Raw genomic sequence first — 24,632 nt, 5'->3', positions numbered from 1 at the left:
GGGGTTAATCAAGAAAAACGTTCAGACACATTATAGAATCATGCTCTGGCTTTTTCTCCGCTGACATCAAAATACAGTAGAAAGAGCTCTGATACCTTCGGGTCTTGTCAGTGCTATAAGAGACTTTTGGAAAACTAAATGCATGAGTGATCGATGAAACATTTTAGAAAGCAATACAAAATGGCTGAGGGAGGAGTTCAAGTTGATACAAGCAATTTGGTCAAGGGGGTGAGTAGAAAGTTCAGAAAGGGGGGTTTTCGTCACAATGTCTTTTTTAACAGAGTCCGTCTTCTTTTGTTGGCGCTGTTGAGCACCGGCGGTGGAGCTATAGGTCCAGCTCGGATTCATCCTTACACGTTGCAGGGTGCGATCAGTCCTCTGCTGTTAGATCACAGTCCTGTTTCTTAACTGATTTTCTTAGGGGTGCCTCATGCTGGGCACCTGCGTGTCTTTCTTTTTCCGTGGCAAAACCTCATTCTATAGTCAAAAAGTTATGCGAAAAGTGTGATGTTGTTGAGTAATCAAGGGAAGAGAGGGCGGAGTGGGATCAGATCTTTGAGCACACCAAGGGACCAAAAGGAGCAAAAGATGACGAGCAGGCAGGCCCATTAGTCGGGCTCAAAAAGGGACGGGGACTTCAGGCACGAGTGGGTCAGCAAATCGAGGGCTTCAAGGCGGCCCTTTATTCCTTCATCTGCCGAGTTTGAGAGTGGTGCCTCGTCCCGCGTCTCGTTGCTCGGTGGCTCCACCTTTGGTCGCGGTCACATGTGCTTCATGATCTGTGGCTAGGCTGTGCGTCACGTCCAGCTCCTCTCCTCCGGTGATTGTATCTTTGAATGGGTAAAAAATAAGTTTTAGAAAAACTGGCAGGAGAAGACATTTATACATCTCAATTCCGTCCCCAATCCTATGTAGGTGGGAGATAAGTTCATCGGTCACAGTCAGAAGTCATCACTTATGGAGTAAGTAGGAGGGCATTACCATTGAATTCATAAACCTGTTTGGTGTTCATTCGTGACGTATGTGGAGAGAAATTGGACCTTTATACACAGTGTATTATATCAAACTCAAAATCGAGTCCTTATATAGAGACTCGCCCTTTTCCTTTTTTAACCCAAGTACCGACAATCTTACATTTCCCTTTGGGGTCGGCTAACTCTTGCAAGCAGGGGTGTTATCGTCATGAAGAAGGGGGAGGGGGCAGATGTTAAACATGCTTTTCTTGGGGAGCGACCGTTAATCAAGGTCATCAATTACGCTTCGAGGGTATCTGACATGAAGCTGGGGCTAATCGGGGGAAACGGGGGCGCTTTGGACATCCGCACTTAAGTGCAGAGGGGTGAAGTGATCGGTGCATTGGGAATTGCATTTCTAGCGAACTGGAAAACAGAAGGCCATTGACGTTGTAGTCCCCCTATAAAAGGCCAGATTAGGGGACATCCGTCGTCTTACCTGTCCTTTCCTTCATTACCAACTCGGGTTCTATCGTTTTGCAGAAAGGAGAGGTAGTAATATGGCAAGTCACAATCGTTTTTTAGTTCCTGTCAATTTTGCCGAACACCTTTGTGTTCGAGGAGACCCAATTAAGTTTGTGCCGGGGGGGGGGGGCACAACGCTACCATACAAGGGAGGAGGGACCAGGGGGGCTTAGAGAGAGAGAGAGAGAGAGCGAGAGAGAGAGTGAGAGAGAGAGAGAGAGAGAGAGAGAGAGAGAGAGAGAGAGAGAGAGAGAGAGAGAGAGAGAGAGACCGCACTCTAAATGGCCCATTCGGTACACGTATGACATGGAGAGAGAAAGAGAGAGAGCGAGAGAGACGTGTACAATAATGGGTCATTCAGTGCGCGCACAACACAGAACAACAGGGGTTAAGTAATACGGAAACACAGGCAGAGGGATGACGTAGATCCATACATTACGTACACACATACTCAGGTGAGGGAGACAGTACATGTATTATATACAAAAATCCAAGAGAAGACATATAACCGTTATTGGCCGTAATGATCTCTTCCTGTATGCTGCGCATCCTTTATAATTTATTATAAAATATATAAAATATAATATAAATATATATATATAATATATATATATATATAAATATAAAATATAAAAAAATATAAAAAATATAAAAATATTATAATATATATCCTTTATAATCCATTATCCTACGCTCTTTTTACCCTTTTCTTTTCTTTTATTGTCGGCTGCCTTTACTGGTCTTTGTGGTTGCACACACTTACGCCTTTGGCAACCAGTCAAGAACTAACCTGGTCGGGCTAATGTGTTTCCAGGCTGAGGCAACAGTGGGTGTCAGTTGGGGGAACAATAGGGCAGCTTTGAGTTTCCGGTCCATGAGGGTGCGGAAAGGATGTAGTAATTTCCAAACACTGACAACATTCCTAGTCCTCCAAGCGGAGGGTACTAGAGTAAACCTCACCTCAGAATATTCTTTAAACCTTTCCCTATTTAGTTAAGTGTAGAGTGCTTAATCATGAGTGCACATTATTTTTGGTTGTATTATTCGGGGTGCGTAGGCACCATAATCGAACGCCTTTTTCCCGTCTCTTCGTCCGTTAGATCACCATTACTTTTTCGTATTTTTAATCGATGTTCCAAAGTGACCTGTAGAAAGAGGGAAAAAGAAGGGGGGCGGGGGCAGCATTTAAAAACACATCAGCGCGCATAAAACCCGAAAAGGCTTTTACTTACTACATACTCGGTCTATCTCCACGGAACGTAGTTCTTGTCAACTCGGCATTTAAGCCCAGATGAACCTTTCAGTGTGGGAGAGATGATTATCGGAAGCCGGTGGATGGCATAGGTCACCCAAGTGTGGTATTACGGACCGTATGTAGGGAGGCCAGGTGGCACTCCTTCGGGGCGACTTAGGGACATTTTAGCACAATTTTCCTGATACAGGTAGCATATAAAGTATAGACTGAATTCCAGGGTCTTTTAGCGGTTGCTTTAGGCTGTACAAAAATGTGCAAAGTACATACAACAAAAACCTGGACCATTCATATTTGCAATATTTCTGCGTACTATACTTTTTAACCCTTAACTAATCGGGCTGAGCCATTTCACCTGTAATTCAGTTATATCGGAAACAGTGGTCATTTATTCGAAACTTACCAATTTACGCGTGACAACTACGTTTGCTTTTTCCAAAAATCTTTAATAAAAATGTCGGTGCATAAATACGGGCCTACAACCCTGTGGGCCGGCCAAAACTGTACATGTGGGGGTACTTATCAGTGCAAAACCTAATGGAGTCGGTGGTCATTGAAAAAAGTGCGACAAGTGCAATAAAATCATATCGAAACTTCAGTGTAAGCGAGTATCATAGGTGTTGAAATTCGAACTTTCAACAGTCATGATGCGCCAAACTTAACAACAATTCATTGTCCGAATGTTCAACCAGCACCCATCTCACTTTAATTCATTGTCCGAACACATAATCAGTACCCATCCCATATCAATTCATTGTTTTTAAAACTGTATACATATTTCATGACACCAAGGTTGAGCAATCGGGTTACAACAAGGAGTTGAAAGGTTCATTTGTACCAGCGCCATTTTGGGTGCGGCCAGGCAGATCCAGGCACAGTCAAAACCTCCACCAACTCGTGGTTGGCCCAGAACCTCTTTCGGCAGTCCAAAAAGTTCCGTTAAAGGGCAACAGAAAGGGATCGGCAGTATGAACCATCAGTCAAAAAGGGGGGGGGGGGAGGAAGCAACATTTTTCTACCGGGTCATACTGCGTTTTCACCGGAACTGATCCAAACTGTAGTCTGCAGGATTTTAGTCATTAAAATTGAGGCTGGCGTCAGCATGGGAGCGCCGACGTCCCGCGGCTACATTTTCATCGTTCCGCGGGCAGTTATGGCAGTCATTCCCCATCGGGGGTATCGGCGGGGGTCGGGGACTCCCGCGGCTCCTATAGAATCTTCCAGGTCGAGGAGAACTTTTATGATGGTGGAGTCAACAAGCAACCGGGCCATTCCTTCATGCTGGGCCCGCTCTTGCAAGGTCGACCGCCATTTTGAGAGTTCGGCAGCTACCGGCAATCGCGGGGTCAAATGAGCAGACGGGCTCCAACCTGTCGGGCGAGGCGTTGCAGCATCGCCACAGTGGACGAACCCTTTGCCGGGTGCGAGGAGCGTTGGGGGTGCAGCTGGGGAGCCTTCACCTGGGGAAGTGGGAGAGGCTCGTTCGCGCCGCCTCTCCCTCCCGGTGCACCCCACGGCGTCTTGCTTTGACATTTGTTATGGCCGGACCAGACGATGAGGACGAGGGGGGGGGTCGGAGGCATGTGCAAGACATCCCCCCCTCCAGTGTTGTCGCAGCCATTATTAAAGAAGTGGGGACGCATGGCAGGTTTCGGGCCGGGCCTACAGCCGATGGCGGCCGGACGCTTCTTCGCCCTGGCCCCAGGAACGGGTCCCTTGGTTCATCCGGGGGACAGGCCTTGGCGTGTGGCGCCGCCTTCGGGCTATTCGCGTAGTGGTCCTTCCACCCCACCGCCCCTGACGGTTTTTGTAGACTTTAAAACGCCCAAAAACTACTAGAAAGTAGCCCAAAGTAGCCCAACATTGCTACTTTGGGGAAGGAGGGGCTGGAACGGCGTCAGGCAGACGGCGAAATGCATTGTGGGTTTCGTTTGTCGTTGCAGCAGTTTGTCATGTAAATAGTTGCTTAAATGTTTTTTTTGTTTGTTAAAAAGAATAAAACGTGTTCACCTGTTACTTCGCTAGAGTGTGATATATTTTTCTGTTATTCGCCTAAGTTTTGTCGTTAATTGGGCGGGGTGGGTGGTGGAGCCAAGCTGTCTCGAAGTCATAGCGTTAAGTTCGGCTTTCCTCACCAGTTTCATATTTCCTGAGGGGTTGTTCCCTATGTTTCCATTTCAGCGAGGTTGAAAAGAGATCTCATCAGCGGCCTACTGATTTCACTCTATTCCTTTTCTTTTCCCTAACGATTTTTATATATATATTTTTCTCTTTTATTTGCTAGCACGATACAGCGGCTAATCCGCATTTTTATATTTGTCCTTTTGTATTAGGGGTACCCTCGTGGCCGAGCCAGATGACCTACCTCCAATAAATGGTCCGGGTGGAACTGGTTTACCAATCAGTGGGGAGTAGATAGGCATGACAAATTACAACGGGGGACAAAGGTCCGCATTACCTACCCTTCCTTACTTGCAAAGACTAGACAGAACATTTCTATTCCACGTTATTTGCAAACAGAGAATGCCTCAAAAGAACTGTTCCTTGAACAATAAATGTTCAGACAATCAATCAATCAGTGGGGAGAAAAACAGGCATGACGGATTACAACGGGGACAAAAGTCTGCATTACCTATCCTTCACTATCTGCAAAGGGAGGCAGAATATTCCTATTCTTCCCCGTTTGTAGACAGGGAATATCTCAAAGAGCAATAATCGATAAAAACCGATAACAAACAATCAATGGGGAGAAAGATAGGCATGACGGATTACAACGGGGACAAAAGTCTGCATTACCTACCCTTCGCTATCTGCAAAGGGAGACAGAATATTCCTATTCTTCCCCGTTTGTAGACAGCGAATGTCTCAAGGAGCAACAGAGCAACCAATCAATCAGTGGGGAGAAAAATAGGCATGACGGATTACAACGGGGGACAAAAGTCCGCATTACCTATCCTTCACTATTTGCAAAGAGAGAGGAACGTTCCTATTCGTCGCTGTTTGCAAACAGAGAATGTCTCCAAGAGAACCAATACTTCAAGTAGCAACCGAGGCTAAATGAACCAATCAATGAACAATACCAGTATTTTAAATACTGGTTTCAAAACAATCAATCAATCAATCAATCAGATGGATAAAGCCATCCTACCAATCGGACGTAAAGACGTCCTACTTAACCTTACCCGGACCGGACCATGTGGGCAATTCTTCGCCTTCCTTTCTCCAGCGCCCCATTGTTCTCTTTCTCCATGTTCTTACCGCAGCATTCCTGTGGGATTCCAGTCAGGACAGTAGGTCACTTGAGAGAGGTCCGTTCAGAATCGGTGAAGTTCATTCAATCGGCAGCCGGACGAGGGCCCTCTCAAGGCAGGTATACTCCAATCGTTTAGATGTTCACCCCATCGTCTGGACCTCTCTTACCGGACCTTATGTCGCTGATGGACCCCGCGTTGGGGCGCCAATTGAGGAAAAGTCAGCCCATAACACACCTGATGCCCAGGCTGCTGGCGCAGGACGCCTCTTAGTTCCCATCTTGAACAATTACCAAATAAAGAGACGGGCGCTGGAAGCAGGAAGACAAGAGTGGAGTTTTATTTCTCATGAGTGAGGAGAGCCTGTCATTTCGGACACTCGCATAGTGTCTTCAGGAGGTGCTCTAACAAGTTCTCTGAGGCTTCGTCTTTTATACACATGTTTATGATGCACAAACATTCCTTACTACAATAATGACGCATTGAAGTGGGAAAAGGCATGCTTGGAATCCCAGCTTCAGGCCTATTCCCATACCAGTCGCTCAGATGTCATCCTCCCCTCCTGAATGTAACAAGAGATTGTGACCTCTCAGCTGGATATTCCTACAGGGCACGAGGGCAGGAGGGGGATGATCAGGTCAAAGGTTGGTCAGGTGAGAAGGTCGGACACTTCGGTCGGTGTATCACGGTTTTGTTATGCTGGGCAGGGAAAAGGGGGATGTACACCCACGAGGCTTGGTCTTAGGACTTGGGACCGGGTCGAGAGGTCAAGTGCAGCCGGGGGGGGGGTTGTCAGCTGAGGGGAAGGGTGTTCCTGGGAGGAAATGGGGGGGGTGTGGGTCAAGCAGGAGTGCTATTTCCAGAGCAGGGTCACGCAGAGGGTTAGGGTCTTGTGGCCGTTGCATGAGCAGTGCGCGCGGGGAGGGGTGTCGGGGGTTTAGCAAACGGTCAGAGAGGCCAAGGTGCCTAAAATAGCTGTCGTGTACATATGTGCATGGGTCTTATGCTGGCGGGATAACACAGTCAGAGTTTCGTAATTATTCGTTCTGCTAACAAGGGGTACAGTGAACACGAATGAACGCTGCTTATGTACACATACATTGCCATTTTCAACACTATGGACCTAGTCGTTGTACGGGCTACAACCCCTCACTAAGAGGGAGGAGCTCACAGATGTTTAATTAGTGATGAGGAGGTATACTAAACCTCTGGATGAGCAGGGTTTGGTGTCAGGTAGGTGAAACAAAAGTGTAAGTGAGCTAAAACTAACTCTATGATATGCTGGAAAGTTGTAATGGGGCATTCATAGGTTAGGGTTAAATGGTATACTAAAGAAAATTCAATCTGTCAAAGAGTTGAGAGGGTCGACATGTTTCAGCCTGACACTCCCCGTAGAGATGTAGGGCCATATGTATGAAGGTACTGATTTGCAATTCTGAATTAGCGATTTTTAAGAAATCGCTATTTCAGAATCGCAAATTGGTATGTATGTACAAATTCGCTTTTTTTAGCAAATTCTTATTATTCCTTAATTGCGATTCGCAAATTGCGAATCGCAATTAAGGAATACTTTCCCATTCATTTCTATGGGCCAGGAGGCCCATAGAAATGAATGGGAAGGTATTCTCAATTTTGCGATTCGCAATTTGAAAATCGCAAATTGAGAATAATTTCAAGGGTGCGGGGTGTCCAAAGGACACCCTGTTGCACCCCTGAAATATGCATAAGTGCACCTGTGGCGCACATACATGCCCTAAGGGCATGTATGTGCGTCACATGGCACTTTGAAAAATGCTGAAATGTGCATTTTTCAAAGAAATCGCAACTTACCACCAACTAAAAGTTGGTGGTAATTTGAGATTCCATAAGGGCATTTTGCTAATTTTTTTGGCTTCATACATTGCATATAAGGAATCGCAAAATTTGCGATCCCTTAAATGCAATTGCAAAATAAGGAATTGCAAATTTTGCGATTCCTCATTTTGCACCAGATTTTACTTCATACATATCATTTTGCTAATTCGCATTCGTAAAGGCCGAAATTCTGCAAATTTCGGCCTTTGCGAATGCGAATTTGCTTCATACATTTGGCCCGTAGTGGCTTTCTTCCGGACCAAAGTGTATGTAAAAGTGAAATATCCACTTATACCGCCTCGAATAGGTGGAAAATATAAATATATACAACCTGTAGGTGGAGTGAAAAGATCACTCAAACGTTGATTATACTGGTCAGCATACTCCCTAGAAAGAGAAAAAAAGGTGCATTATTCAAATCAAAAGCACACACTCACAACATAAACGGCTCAAATTAGAGTCCATATTATAATCTGAACCAACACAATAGTAGTGTAAGTGACCTATCGCAATCATCTGGTGAGGAGATGAATACCTGAAACCTTGGTATGTATTACTCAAGGCAGCATCCAAAACCTGTAAAAAAACATGTAGGTGGTGATAAAATAAGACAGTTGGGTGTAGTCATAAAAATACAGAGTATACAGTTGACTGTGCAAGTAGAATAGAATGAGTAAAGTCTACTTGTAAGCAATGTAATCAGGAAATCTATCAGAATATCAGTAGGACCGTGACCTCTGGCCTGGGTCTTCTCTCTCGCCGGCAGCTCCGCAGTACCGATGCATCGCCGCAGTGTTGAGTCCTCCTCTTGGTGAGGGTTCATGCCTGCAGCCTGATTCCTGCCTACATCAGAGCTGCTCCTGTCTCCGCCTGCCTGGTGCCCTTATTTTTATTTCTCTGCCCGTATTTTAATCTGCACTGCCCGCTAGGTGTCTCCTCATTACATTAGCCTTTTTAAAATTTATAATCAATTTAATACACCGCTGTTTTATCCCGCCGCTGCTGCCCCTGTGGCACCTCCCCCCTGCACAGCCCCCCCTACTTAATGGCGGCTGCAGTGCGGCTGCACCGCCGGCCCGCCAACGGCAACCCTAACTGCACCCGTCCGCGACCAGACCTCGGCCAGCGCCAGGGACCCTGAATCTACAACCCCCCCTCCACTACAACTCCGCTGCTCTCCTCGCACTCAACCCCGGAAGGAACAACAACTGCCAGAGATCGGCGCCGAACACCACCCACGGCAAGTTCCCATGCCTACACTGCAGACAATTCTTCACCATCAACAGCGCCCCCACCACCACTGAACCCACGCCTGATGCCTGACGCCCATACCACCAAAGCCCTGATGTGCATCCTCCTCAATGTACGCTCCTTACACAGACACACCGTAGAGATCTGGGACCTGCTCGACACTCTCTCGCCAATCAATAAATCAATCAATCAATAAACCAATCAGGACACTTATAAAGCGCACTACATACCCGTTAGAGTCTCAAGGCACTGGGGGAGAGGGGTGCTGCTACTAATCGAAGAGCCAGGTCTTGAGGAGTCTTCTGAAGGCCAGTAGGTCTTGGGTCTACCATAGGTTGGTGGGGAGGGTGTTCCAGGTCTTGGCGGAGAGGTGGGAGAAGGATCTGCCGGCGGCGGTCGTTCTTCGGATGCGAGGGACTGTGGCGAGGGCGAGGTCGGTGGAGAGGAGATGGCGGGTGGGGTTGTAGAAGATGAGTCGTCTGTTGAGGTATGCTGGGCCGGTGTTGTAGAGAGCTTTGTGCGCGTGGAGGAGGAGCTTGAAGGTTACCCTCTTGTTGACGGGGAGCCAGTGCAGGTCTCTCAGGTGGGATGTGATGTGGTTGCGGCGGGGGATGTTGAGGATCAGGCATGCCGAGGCATTCTGGATGCGTTGTAGCCGTTTCAGGAACTTGGCCGACGTTCCTGCGTAGAGGGCGTTTCCGTAGTCCAGCCTGCTTGTGACGTGGGCCTGGGTGACTGTTTTTCTCGTTTCGGTGGGGATCCACTTGAAGATCCTGCAGAGAATTAGGAGGGTGTTGAAGCAGGATGAGGAGACTGTGTTGACCTGCTTAGTCATGGAGAGGGTGGCGTCGAGGATGACCCCTAGGTTGCGTGCGTGGTCGGTGGGTGTCGGTGCTGTTCCCAGTGTTGTCGGCCACCACGAGTTTTCCCAGGCTGAGGGGTTGGGGCCGAGGATGAGGACCTCCGTCTTGTCTGAGTTCAGCTTCAGTCGGCTGTTCTTCATCCTTTCGGCGACGTCCTTCATTCCTTCGTGGAGGTTGGTTTTGGCGGTGTGAGGGTCTTTAGTGAGGGGGGTGATCAGCCGGGTGTCGTCGGCGTAGGAGATGATGTTGAGGTCGGGCTGTCGGGCGACGTGGGCAAGGGGTGCCAGGTAGATGTTAAACAGTGTCGGGCTGAGGGATGAGCCCTGGGGTATGCCGCAGATGATCTCGGTGGCCTTGGAGCGGAAGGGGGGGAGGCGGATGCTCTGAGTTTTGCCAGAGAGGAACGATGTGGTGCAGTCCAGGGCCTTCTCTTGGATTCCGGCGTTGTGTAAGCGTGTTTGTAGTGTGTTGTGGCAGACCGTGTCGAAGGTGGCTGCCAGGTCTAGGAGGATGAGGGCCGCTGTTTCTCCGTTGTCTAGCAGGGTCCTGATGTCATCGGTGGCGGCGATGAGGGTGGTTTCGGTGCTGTGGTTGCTGCGGAAACCAGACTGGGATGGGTCCAGGATGCTGTTCTCCTCAAAGTAGTGGGTCAGTTGTTTGTTGACGATTTTCTCGGTGACCTTCGCTGGGAACGGAAGCAGGGAGATGGGTCGGAAGTACTTGAGGTCCTTGGGGTCTGCCTTGGGTTTCTTGAGTAAGGCGTTGATCTCGGCATGCTTCCAGCTCTCCGGGAAGGTTGCTGTCTCGAAGGAGTTGTTGATTACTCTCCGGAGATGGGGTGCTATGGCTGTGCTGGCTTTGTTGAAGATGTGGTGAGGGCATGAGTCTAATGGTGATCCGGAGTGGATGGTGTTCATGATCTTGCTGGTGTCCTCATCGTTGACGCTGGTCCAGGAGAGCAGGTGGTTGGTGTGGTGGTGGTCGTGGGGGTAGTGGTTGCTGTCGTAGATGTCGGCGATCTTGCGGTGGAAGAAGGTGGCCAGTGAGTAGCACAGGTCTTGCGAAGGCGGGATGTTGTTGGTGTTGGAGCTGGGGTTGGAGAGTTCCTTCATGATGTTGAAGAGCTCCTTGCTGTTGTGTGCGTTGTTATCTAGGCGGTCCTTGAAGGAGGCCCTCTTGGTGGCTCTGATGAGTTGATGGTGTCTGCGGGTGGCGTTCTTGTGGGCTGTGGAGCTGTCCGGTGATCGTTCACGGAGCCAGTACTTCTCCAATTTTCAGCATGTTCGTTTGAAGGCCTGGAGATCTTCGGTGAACCAGGTGGCTTTCTTGCTGGTGTGGCTGTTGGAGGGTGACTTGAGCGGGGCGAGGGTGTTGGCGCAGTCACCGATCTGTTGTCTGAGGTTGCGGGCGGCGGTGTCGGCATCGGTGGAGTCAACGGGTGGGTTCTGGGTCAGGGTGGCGGTTAGCTGGTCTTCGGTGACTTTGCTCCAGCGGCGTAGAGGCCTCTGTTGAGTGCGGTGGTGCGTGGTGGGCTTCCTGAAGGTAAAGTGGATGAAGTGGAGGCCGGTCCAGTGGTGTTTGGTGGAGTGGTTGAAGGAGACGTGGGGGCTTGCGGTGAAGATGGGGTCGAGCGTGTAGCCGGTGGCGTCGGCTTCCTCACAGAAACATGGACCAACGCCACCTCTGCCCCCGACATCGCCACCGCCATCCCCGACGGATACAAGATCCAAAGAACGGACCGCTTCCACCGCCCAGGAGGAGGACTCACCATCGCACACAAGAGCTTCCTCCGTCTATCCACCTCCAGCACGAGCGACCTCCTCTCCAACACAGAGCACTTCCACTTCCAGATCAACACCAGCCCCAGAACCATGCTGCGCGCTACCCTCGTCTGCGTGCTCCTGCAGACGCCTGGAGAAACTCTGGCAGAACAGGAAAAACATCGAAGACCAGAACAACTACAAGAACGCCCTGAATGGATACCACCAGCGTTTAAGAGCCACCAAACAAACCTTTATCAAGAACAACATCCACACCAACGCAAGTAACGCAAAAGAACTCTTCAACGTCATACAGCAGTTCACCAAACCCCCCAGCGAAGCCACGGATGTTACTCCATCTCAGGACCTCTGTAACAAGCTGAGCTCCTACTTCCACTTGAAAATCAAGTCCCTCTACAACAACTTCAATGAACAGACTCTGGACACCACCCCCCGCCTCACCACCGACAACCAGGCGACCATCACAACTTGGAAACCTGCCACCACTGAAGACACTGCCACGACCCACTCAGGAGCCCCCACAAACCCCTGCCCACCACACATCTACCACAGATCCATCACCACCATAGCACCGGAACTAGGCTGAACCATCAATGCCTCCCTCAAATCCGGCATCTTCCCTGAAGACTTGAAGCGGGCAGAAGTCAAGCCCCTCCAAAAGAAACCCTCGGCCGACCCGACCGACCTAAAAAACGACCGCCCATCTCTCTCCTTTCCTTCTCAGCCAAAGTCACCAAAAGATTCATCAACGCCCAGCTGACCACTTTCATTGAAGAGAACGTCATCCTTCGCTCCTACCAGTCCGGATTTCACAGGAACCACAGCACCTAGACCGCCCTCCTTGCCGCCACTGACAACATCCGCATGCTACTCGACCAGGGCCATACTGGGGCTCTCATCCTACTCGACCTCTCCGCAGCCTTCGACACGTTCTCACACCGCACTCTCGCAGCCAGACTCCACGACACTGGTATACGGGGAACCGCCCTCGACTGGATCCGCACCTTTCTCTCCGGCAGAACCCAAAGGATCAGACTCCCTCCCTTGCTCTTCGAACCTACAGAGATCAACTGTGGAGTACCCCAAGGCTCCTCGCTCAGTCCCACGCTCTTCAACATCTACATGACCCCGCTCGCTGCCATCGTCAGACAGCATGGCCTCAGCATAGTTCCTTACACCGACGGCACCCAGCTCATCCTCTCTCCCACAAAGAACCTCGAAGGCACAAGACTCAACTTCCAAGAAGGAATGACTGACGTCGCAGCCTGGATGAGCGACAGCTTCCTAAAACTGAACTCGTAGAAGACAGAGGTCCTCGTTCTTGGACCCTCCCCCACTGAGTGGGAAAGCTCCTGGTGGCCCCCTGCCCTCGGAAACCCACCCACCCTGACGTACCACGCCCAGAACTTCGGCATCATTCAAGACTCCTGCCTCACCCTGACCCGTCAGATCAACGCTATTGCCTCCCCCTGCTTCAACACCCTCTGCATCCTCCGTAAGACCTTCAAGTAGAGCCCCCCGAATACAGAAAGACCATCACCCACGCATTCATAACCAGGATGCTGGATTACAGTAACACCCTCTATGCCATAATAAACAAGACCCTGCTACACAAGCTCTAAAACATCCAGAACACCGCAGCCAGACTCGTCCTTGGAACCCCACAACACAAGCACATGACCCGGCACCTTCGAGACCTCCACTGGCTCCCCATTGAGAAGAGAGTAACCTTCAAGCTTCTAACCCACTCCTACAAATCCCTCCACAACATCTGACCCAAATACCTCAATGAAAGAGTCTCCTTCCACATACCCAAGAGGAACCCCCACTCCGCTGACCTCGCTATGGCAGAGAACCCATGTATCCGCAGAGCAGGTGAAAGAGCCTTCTCCTATGTTGCAACAAAGACTTGGAACGAGCTCCCAGTCAACATCAGGTGCTCCCCCACTCTCCACACCTTCAGGAAGAGCCTCAAGACCTGGCTCTTCGACTGATCCGGAGCTGCACTCCCTCCTTCGCCTTGAGACTCTCACGGGTGAGTAGCGCGCTTTATAAACCCCTGATTGATTTATTGATTGATGCAGTGTTGACGGGATGTTATCTTGCATAGATGGAGCACACCCAATAATTATAATATCCCGAGTAGGGGTAAGAAGGCCAAAGTAGCTCAAAAGAGATAGTGCACCGCAACAATAATGGTAAGTAAACCAAAGTTCGTTAACCGACAATTCGTTCAGAGGTTGTACTAAGTGAGCTTGAAAGAACAAACAGATGGAACAGAAAAGGCTTGTGAGATGCGTAGAGCATACAGGTTAAAAAAACGACAAGGACAAGGTTCCACCGAGGAAAAAGGGAGAACATTCCCTGGCAGATATTGCCAACTACAAGTGATTCCAGTGCCGTTAGAGGGATTGACAGAGACAAAAGGTTTTTAAATAGAGATCAAACACAAAACACCCCGACTTATTGCAAAACCGACAGACGTACCTTCAAGAAGGGAAAACCTGCAGCCAAAATAGTGACCCGGAAACGGTACTTTCTAGGAACTGTGTACCGCTTAATAAGCTTCTTGTATGGGCATGAGCCCCGCCTTCCAAATGGTGGCACAGACCATATTGCGTCATGGAGGGCGGTCTCTCTTTCAAAGCAGAAGCGGGTGGTTTAGTGCGATGTAGCTCATGGAGTTCTAGTTCAAACCAACTCGCAAAGTAATGTACGGACTAAATTGCGGTGATAGAGACTGGCCACCTAGTGTCTGCCGTATGTAGTGGAAGCAGTCTCATTCTTTGCATATTCTTATATACCACATATACACAACTGTGTAACTTTGCGAGTTGGTTCGAACTACAACCCCCTGAACTACATTATGTAAATCGTTTACTTTATGAATTGTTATTTTAACTATTAAGTGTATTTTGTGATTTTTAATGCGTAATTTAATTTTTGTATAGTTTAATTAATCATTTATAATTTATTAGCGAGTTGTAGGGTTTGTAGGGCAATAGAATGGGAAGTTGTTTAACTTTAAAATGTGTGCTGTTTGTTTAATTAATTTCTATATTGATTAAAAATGTAATTTATAATTAATTATGTAGGTTTTTTAATTGATTAATTGGATTAATTGGTATCTTAATTATTTATGTGTAGTTTGTAAACATAGTGTACATTTTATTTTTTTATATTTTAATCACTAATCGGTTTAATGGGTTGCGAGGGAAGGTATTTAAATTATGAATGGTTTTTTTACAAATTATTTTTATAATGTAAAATACACATTTTTTGGGTAATTCATTATGTATATGATTTAAACGATTCCTTGTTAAGTAAATTATTTGTTTTATTTGTATTGGTAATCCATTTATATTTGTATTTAATAAAAACGCAATAAAATGTATTTTATATTTAGCAATCGTGTTAATTTAATTTGTATTATTTAATTATGAGTTGCTATTTAATATTATTCTAGTTGTATTTATAATTCATTTTAATTATGAGGGTTGTTTTGGTAGCAGGGAAGGAAGTGCATTTATCTTAAATGTATTTTGTTTTTTTTATTTGTCAAATTATTTCTGTATAATTATTTGTTGTCAATTATCTGTTTTGTCTATAAAGCATATTTTTTTTGTTTCAAATATGTATTAATAATTTTATGTTGATATGTATTGAAATGTTTTTTTTTTTAAATGAGTAGGAATTGGGATGGTATATATAAACTTTCTTAGGATCAACACTTTCCATGCTTTTTCTTACGTTAGAGTGGGACTATGTCCCTATGTCAAACCCTTCCTTTTCTGTTGCCTAGATTGGCATAGGGATAGTTAATCTAACCCCTCCAAAGTCCACCACTTTCTCTACAGGTGCTGTCATTAGAGTGTGTATAGTAAATCTAACCCTTCAAAGTCTAACACGTTCACTACTGTTGTTTAAATTGGAGTGAGAATAGAAAATCTAACTCCTCCAAAGGCAAACACATTCTATGATTTTGCTTATGTTGGGGTGGAAATGGTAAATCTAACCCCTCTAAAATCCAGCACTTTCCCTGAATTTGCTTATGTGGGAGTATTAATAGTAAACCTAACCTAAACTCTCCAAATTCCAATACTTTCTTATTGAACTTGGCCCTTTTTGCAGGATCATCACTGAACTTTTTACATCCTCCTGTATTTTGTCTGACCTGTTTTTGTTGGTTTTATGACTCTGGGCACTTTACCACTGCCGATCATTGCTAAAGTGCATATGCTCTCCCTATTGTAAATTAATGTATGGATTAGTGATTCATGATTGGCTTGTTTGGTATACTTGTCAGACCCTAGTACAGTGCACCTAGTGTGCCCAGGGCTTGTAAATCCAAATGATGCTAGTGGGCTTGCAGCACTGGTTGTGACACCGACAGAAGCAGCCTGTAAACGTGTGTCTCAGGTCTGCCATTGCAGAGCCTGTGTGCAGTCTGGTACTGCCCTGCTGACTGGGCAAGTGCACCCACTTGCCAGTCCCTAAACCTTCCCTTATCTTCATATCAGACACCCCTATGGTAGGCCCAATGGCAGGGTGCATTGTAAGTATAAGGTAGGACATACCCTGGTGTGTGTGACATGTCCTTACAGTGAATTACAGCCATTTTCGTTTTTCACTATTGCAAGGCCAACTGTTCTCCATAGGCTAGAATGGGCAGTTAGATTATTACATCTTATAATCCTAACTGACTCAGGGAGCATGGTAGAAATTCGAGTTTAGTATGACTGAACTGAATGATAAAATACATCTTTTAGTGAAGTTGGTTTTAACATTCTGTGTTTGAAAATACCACTTTTAGAAAGTAGGTATTTTCTTGTCTAACTATCCAAACCTGCCTCTGCTAGGTTGTGTATTCCTTGTCTGGAGTTTGAGTGACAGGGCTGGGGTATTCGCCCAGTGGTGAATAGAGAGATCTGCATTTAGATGGGAGGGAGGAGTTGCACCTGGGACCTGAATAGGACAGTGCCTGCCCACCCACTGTGCTGGCTCCACCCCCTGTGGTGCGTCTGATGTCTCTGCCCTGCACAGTGAAAGAAGAGAAGGAATCATTTCAACAAAGTGCTCCAGGGCTGTGCTTTCCCTCCACAATGCTGGCTCCACCTCCTGTGGGGCTTCTGATGTTTCTGCCCTGAAGTGTGAAAGGAAAGAAGGAGTCATGTAAACAGAGTGCTCCAGAACTGGTTTGGACTGGGCAAAGGCCCCTCTGCCCTCAGAGGACAAAGGATTTTGGGGTATAAGTATTGGGACCCTGATCCCAAGAATTTACATCACTTTTGGACTACAAGAAGAAACCTTTGCTGAGGAGAGGAACTTGAAGAAACTGAGGAGAGACTATCCCTAAGCCTAGGTGCTGCTTGGGGGGATTGGCCTGCAGTGGTTGCCTGACTGCCGAAGAAAGGAGAAAGAACTTTGTGTGCTTTATCTTCAACTTGTGAAGGATCTCCAAGGGCTTGGAACACTGCTTGCCTCCTGCTGAAGTCTCAGGGACAACAGACTTCAACCCCCAGCTCCCCAGAGTTCTTTAGAAGTGCCTGCTGCTGTTTTGGGCCTTCTGAGGGACTGCATGTTGCAGGGAGCTGGAAACGCGACTCAAGAGGATGAAGCGTGTTGCAGCCGCTGCCGTCGCAACTCCGAAGGAGGGTGTCGCCGCCGTAGCTGACGCATTGAACCACATTGAGAGAAGCATCTCGCAACGAAGAGGAAGCGTGTCATTGTCGCTGCTGCTATTGTCGCATCTTGGATGTCGCCGGTGTAGTTGTTGCACTGCACCGCATCGGGAGAAACGTCTCGCAACGAGGAAGAAGTGTGTCGCCGGCGCTGCTGCTGCCGTCACATCGTGGATGTCGCCACTGTAGCTGTCACACTGCACCGCATCGGGAAAAGCACCTCGCATCCATGGAGAAGCGTGCCGCCGTTGGAGCTGCTGCCGTCGCATCTTGGATGTCGCCGCTGTAGTTGGTGCATTGCGCGGAAGCGTCTAGCTAACGTCGGAGAAGAGTGCCACAGCCGAGGCTGTTGCCGTCGCATCGCTGAACAAGGGTGTCGCCGCTGCAGTTGACGCATCGAACCAAGACTTCTTGCATCATCGGAGAAGCGTGCCTCATCTGGAAGATCTTCACGTCTTTATTTCTTTGCACCGTAACTTTGCCGCATTTCCATCGCTGCAACACTTTTGTTGTGGAAGCACAACGTATCGTAAGGTACATTGAGGCAAAGTGTTGCATCTTAAGAACTGAACTGAACTAGGTTAAAACGACCATCTTAAGTATAGTATTGTGGATTTTTGTCGTTTGTGGTCTTGTGTTAAGTCTACATAAAGAATACTTATTCTTAATAAACAACTGTGTGGTGTTCATCTGTAGTGTTGTCACTGGGTTACTGTATGTGGTCACAAATGCTTTACACACTGCCTCTGAGATAAGCCTGTCAGCTCGTGCCAAGCTACCAAGGGGGTGAGCAGGGGTTATTTTAGGAGTGTACCCCCTTACCCTGACTAGAGGCAAGGGTCCCTATTTGTCACAAGTACCTACCTGTGTCAACTAGAGACCCCTAAATCTAACATTTCTCTACTGCTGCTCAGATAGTAGTGGGAACAGTAAATGTAATCTTTCCAGTTCCAACATCTTTGCCCAGTGTTACTTTGATTGGAGTGGGAATAGTAAATCTAACCTCTCCAAAGTCCAACTCTTCCCCTGATTTTGCTTACGCTTGAGTGGGAATAGTAAATCTTACCCTTCCAAAGTCCAATACTTTCCTTACTCTTGCTTTCATTTGAGTAGAAATATAAACCTAACTTTTCCAAAATCCAAACTTTCCCTGCTTTTTGCTTACGTCAAAGTAGGAACAGTAAATCAAACTCTTCAAAAGTCCAACGCTTTTCATACTTTTGCTTTAATTTGAGTTGAACTAGTCAATGAGACTCCTTTAAAGTCCAACACATTTGGCAGTGCTATTTATATTTGTCTGTTATTTTTTTTATATTTTTACGTAATGTTTAATAAAAAATGTGTTTTATTTATTTTTATATCAATTTCATTGTTTGATTAAGTAAAATATATGTTTTTCTGTTTGTTAATTAAAATTTTAAGCTATTAATACTATTCTTTTTTTAAATAGTTTACATATTATTTTCATATTTTTTAAATATATGTATATATTATTTATATATTTAGTTCACAGTTGTAATTAGAACATTGTAATGTTCATTTTAATATTTAAATTCTCTTACGGTTATATAAATGTTTTTCAATTTTTACTTTCACGTCATAGTTCATATTTTGAGGTCAGTTTTGAATTGCTTAAATGTTGTTTTTCAATTTTTTTAAAGAATGTCTGTAAATATGTAATTTACATAAAATATTAAAACTATCTAACTGTAAATGTATTATTTTAATATTTTAACAAATTATAAATAATGGTCTATATATACATTTTTCGATATATATGCCTTATTTTTGTGGATCTTTTGTTCCACAATATTTCTGATTTTATTTTGGATATTTATGTCGACAATATTTTTGACACAATGTTATGCTATGCCAATATTGTTGCTCTCGATAGTCTGTCAAACAACCGCTTCTCATATTGCTCATTCACTTGATATTCAAAATGTCACTGACTGGCATAAGCATGTTCATCAGGCTTATTCGAAAGTCATTTCGATAACGATTTGAGCTAGCTGTTGAATTTTTATTAAGCCCCCTCTCCACTTATTTTCACCCCTTTTCAAGATGCACTTTTAATTTCTTTTGAGTTAGATTTTATTGATTCATTTCATTTTGAATTTGTTAGAGGCGACTAACAACAGGAAGTCTGTTGGTGCTATTGAAAACTGACCTGGAAGAAAAAAAATACAGGTTTTCAGCGCTTCCTTGAATTTTAGGTGAGAAGACATGTTTAGTAGAATGTTCCAGAGAAGAGGGGCCTGAACAAAGAAGGCCCTGACTCCAAGGTCAGCTCTATAAAATCTAGGGATGCATAAAAGAACTAAAGACGCTTAGCTAAGTACTCTGCCAGGGGTATATTATGCTGGGTTCCTAGAGATGAATTGAGGGGGCTTACCAGAAAAGAAGTGGTGGGCTACATAGAAAACAATGAAAATTGGGTGCTGTCGTACTGGAAGCCAGTGCAGGCCGCGTAAGATTGACTAACCAAGAACCTAATACACAGTAGGCAGCCTGATCTGTATGTAGACAGATCAGTAGCATAGTTTGCATCCCCTAGTAAAGGCCATTGCAGTAGTCCAACCTGGATCCTATGCAAAGGAGGGATGCAAGGTTGGCTGCTCTCAGCAGAGATCAGAGGCAGAACAGGACTGATACCGCTCATATGGACTAAACTCTTTGCATGCTGAGCAGTAGTCAGTGGCAGGGGAGCAGCATTGGCCTAGTGACACCTGGTGGTACCTGTTGAGATCTTTTACTTAAAGGATTAACCATTCTAGAACCATGTCCTTTATTCAAGCAGATCGCAGCTGTGTAGTAAGGATCCCTTAATCAAAGATATGAAAAGTTGATGCACGATTCAATGTTAGAGGAGAGGTAGGACAAGGAACAATGGTCTCTAGTTAAAAAGCTTGCACAATTCCTATGAAGTCAAATGACAATTTTAGTCAAACACGTGATCAAGGTCAATGTGGCAGTGGGTGCCAGTGCAAAACAATGTGCTCAACGTGCTCTTTCATAAGTTATACACACGTGATAAACGTGATCATCTTGTGCATCAGAATAACAAGAACCACAAAGTCCATCAAATCATGAAATCGAAAGTGGATCTGCGGTTTCGATCCCAAATTAATGACGGGATTATCATGAGGGCTCTAAGCATTTATGAGCTCAAGAGGGTATTAATGAAGGCACTGGGAAGGGAATTAACTTCTCTTCAATGATCCGTGGAAAAATGAGTTTATTGGCAAATCCGTAGAGTTTCAAAGATCCGAGACCGCTCACCTGAACGATGGTAAACGTCAGCAGGCGCATTAATGAATGGGCAATGCTGGTGGTAAGTTTTGTGAGCTGTAAGGAGAGCAACTGCAGCAATGTGAAATTGCTAGCCAGCAGCGCTAAATTTGATGAAAATTATAATTTGACTTAATAGAATTTTTACATACTTTTTAGAGTCAAGCCTGCGAGAGCAAGCACTGGTGCATACATCTTTCTTGCTAGACACTGTTGTATAAATAAAAGGGCTGGGAGCCCGCCCATTGCTTTACCATTTGTTGGCTTCTGTGGCACTCTTCTTTACAGCCTCGTAATTCATCAAGGCAGGTCTAACATCCTCTCCACCTCTCTGTGAAGCAGGGACCAAGCACCGACTGATTCAACTTAAACCGTGCACATCCGCTGCTCCCGATGTGATTGAGGTACTATTTTATTCTGTTTAACTTTTAGTGCCCTGCAAACGGAAGGCATGTGACTAGCCAAAACATGCCCAGCAGGACAAAATAAATACAAAAAAAATATTTTTATAGTTACATTTTTTCTCATTTTGCACTCATGCTTTCTTTGTTTTTGCTCATGGGTGCTCTTCTCAATAGATGAGGGTTACATTACTGCAAAGCAACATTTTTTCTTTTTTATGTGTAATTTCTGAAAGTAAGCTTTAACACATAATCGTGCAGTACACCCCACCCCATTCCACCCAACTTCAATCTGCCCCCCTCCAATCCAAGCGTATCCACCCCACCTCACCCCACACCAATCTGCCCCACTCATTCCAGTCCACCCCACCCCACCCCACCCCACCCCACCCCACTCCAATCCAAACCACTCACCCCAATCAAATCCCTCCAATCCACCACACTCCAATCCTCCCAACCCACCCAGTCAACTCTGCCCCACTCTAATCTGCCCCACTCCAATTCACCCTACTCCAATCCAAAACAATCTGCCCCACTCCAATCCAAAACAATCTGCCCCAATCCAAAACAATCTGTCCTACTCCAATCTTCCACACTCCAATCTGGCCCAATCCAAAATAATCTGCCCAACTCCAGTCCAAAACAATCCGCCCCTCCAATCCAACACAAGCTGCCCCACTTCAATCCAATACAATCTGCCCCACTCCAATCTAAAACAATCTGCCCTACTTCAATCTTCCCCACTCCAATCCACCCACTCCAAATGGTCACAATCCACTCCAATTTAATCCACCTCTCCCCAATCCAGCCACTCCATCCCAATTCACCCCACTCCACCCAGCTCCAATCTAATCCGCCACAATGCACCATACTATATTCCAATCCACCCTACACCAATCTAATCCACCCAAATCCAACCCACTATAATCCACCTCACTACAATCCAATCCAACTCATCCCAACATAATCCACACCACTCCCTCCCCAATCCACCCCACTCCAATCCAATCCACCTCAATGTGCCCCACAACAATCTGCCCCACCCCAATCTAAAATAATTTGCCCCCAATCGAAAACAATCTGCCCCACTCCAATCCAAAACAATCCACCCCACTCCAATCCAAAACAATCTGCTCCACTCCAATCTGCACCACTCCAATCCAAAACAATCTTCCCCACTCTAATGTGCCCCACTCCAATCCAAAACAATCCACCCCACTCCAATCCAAACCACCTCACCCTAATCTAATGCACCCCACCCCAATCCATTCCAATTTACCCCAATCCAATCCACCTTAGTCCAATCCACCCCAATCCAATTCACCCTACTCCAGTCTACCCCACTCCCATCTACTCCACTCCAATCCACCCCACTCCATTTAACCTCACTCTGCTCCAATCCACCCCACCCTACTCCAATCCACTGCACCCATCCCTATCCAATTCACCTCACCCCATTACAATCCAGCCCACTCCATTCTAATCCTCCCCATCCAGTCTCCCCCACTGCAATCAACCCCATTCCACTACAGTCCAATCCACCATACTTCACTCCAGTCCACCCTACTCTACCCCAATCTACCCACCCTAATTCAGTCCACCCCGCTCCAATGCAAACCACTCACACCAATCCAATCCCTCCAATCCACCACAATTCTCCCAACCAGCCCACTCCACTCTGCCCCACTCCAATTCATCCCACTCCAATCCATAACAATCTGCCCCTCTCAAATCCAAAACAATCTGCCCCACTCCAATCTTCCACACTCCAGTCTGTCCCAGTTCAAAACAATCTGCCCCACTCCAGTCCAAAACAATCGGCCCACTCCAATCCAAAACAATCTGCCCCCTCCAATCCAACACAATCTACTCCAATCCAATGCAAAACAATCTGCCCCACTCCAATCCAAAACAATCTGCCCCACTCCAATCTGTCCCACTCCAGTTCAAAACATTTTGCCTCACTCAGACCCAGAATAATCTGCCCCACTCAATCCAAATAATCTGCCCCACTCCAATCTGTCCTACTCCAATCCAAAACAGTCTGCCCACTCCAATCCAACACAATGTGCCCCACTTCAATCCAAAACAATCTGCCCCACTCCATTCTAAAACAATCTGCCCCACTCCATTCTAAATCAACCTGCCCAACTCCAATCTGCCCAACTCTAATCTGTCCCACTCAAATCCAAAACAGTCTGCCCTACTCCAATCTGCCCCACTCAAATCAAAAACAATCTGCCCACTCCATTCTGCACCACCCCAATCCAAAACAATCTGCTCCACTCCAATGTGACCTACTCCTATCCAAAATATTTGGCCCCACTTCAATCCAAAAAAGCTGACCTACTCCAACCAGTCCCACTCCAATTCACCCCACTCCAATCCAATCCACCTCACTCCAATCCAATTTACCTCAATCTAATCCACCCCACCCCAACCCAGTCCACCCCACCGAAATCCAAGTCAGCCAAATTTAATATACCCCACAACAATCCACCTCAACCCAACCCACCCCACTCCAATCAACCCCACCCCAATCCAATCCACCTTAATCCAATCCACCCCAATCCACCCTACTCCAATTCACCCCACTCCACTCCCTCCCCAATCCACCCCACCCACTCCAATCCAATCCACCCCAATCTGCCCTACTCCAATCTGACCCACAACAATCTGCCCCACCCCAATCCAAAACAATCTGCGCCACTCAATCCAAAACAATCTGCCCCACTCCAATCCAAAACAATCTACCACACTCCAATACAAAACAATCTGCTCCACTCCAATCAGCCCATCCACCTCACCCCAATCTAATCCACCCCACTCCAATCCAGTCCTCCCCATCCATATCCAAGCCAGCCAAATCCAATCTACTCCACTCCAATCCACCTCAGCCCAACCCACCGCACTCCAATCCACCCCACCCCACCCCAATCCAATCTACCTTAATCAAATCCATCCCAATTCAATCCACCCTACTCCAGTCCACCCCACCCCACCCCACTCCAAATCACCCCACTCCAGTCCACCTCATTCCCCTCCAATCTACCCGACTCCACCCCACTCCAATCCACCCCAATCCAATCCACCTCACCCCATTACAATCCAACCCACTCCATTCTAATCCACCCCATCCAGTCCCCCCACTGCAATCAATCCCACTCCACTATAGTCCAATCCACCACACTTCATTCCAACCCACCCTACTCTACCCCAACCCACCCCAACCTGGTTCAGTCTACTCCACTCAATCCAATCCCTCCAGCCCACCACACTCCAATTCATCCTACTCCAGCCAATCCACCCCACCCCACCCCACTTCAATCCAATCCACCTCACTCCAATCCAATCCACCCCGATCCAATCCACCCTACCCCAGCCCACTCCACTCCACTCCAATCCAGTCCACCCAACTCCAGCCCACCTAACTCTGCTGCAATCCACCCACACTACTCCAATCCACCCCACCCTACTCCAGTCTACCCAACCACACCCCAATCTAATCCACCCCACCCCAATCCAGTCC

The sequence above is a fragment of the Lissotriton helveticus genome, chromosome 6 (genome assembly GCF_964261635.1).
Source record: "Lissotriton helveticus chromosome 6, aLisHel1.1, whole genome shotgun sequence".
NCBI classification, from domain to species: Eukaryota; Metazoa; Chordata; class Amphibia; order Caudata; family Salamandridae; genus Lissotriton; species Lissotriton helveticus.
The sequence above is the reverse complement of the archived record's forward strand: the minus strand, read 5'-3'. Positions refer to the sequence as shown.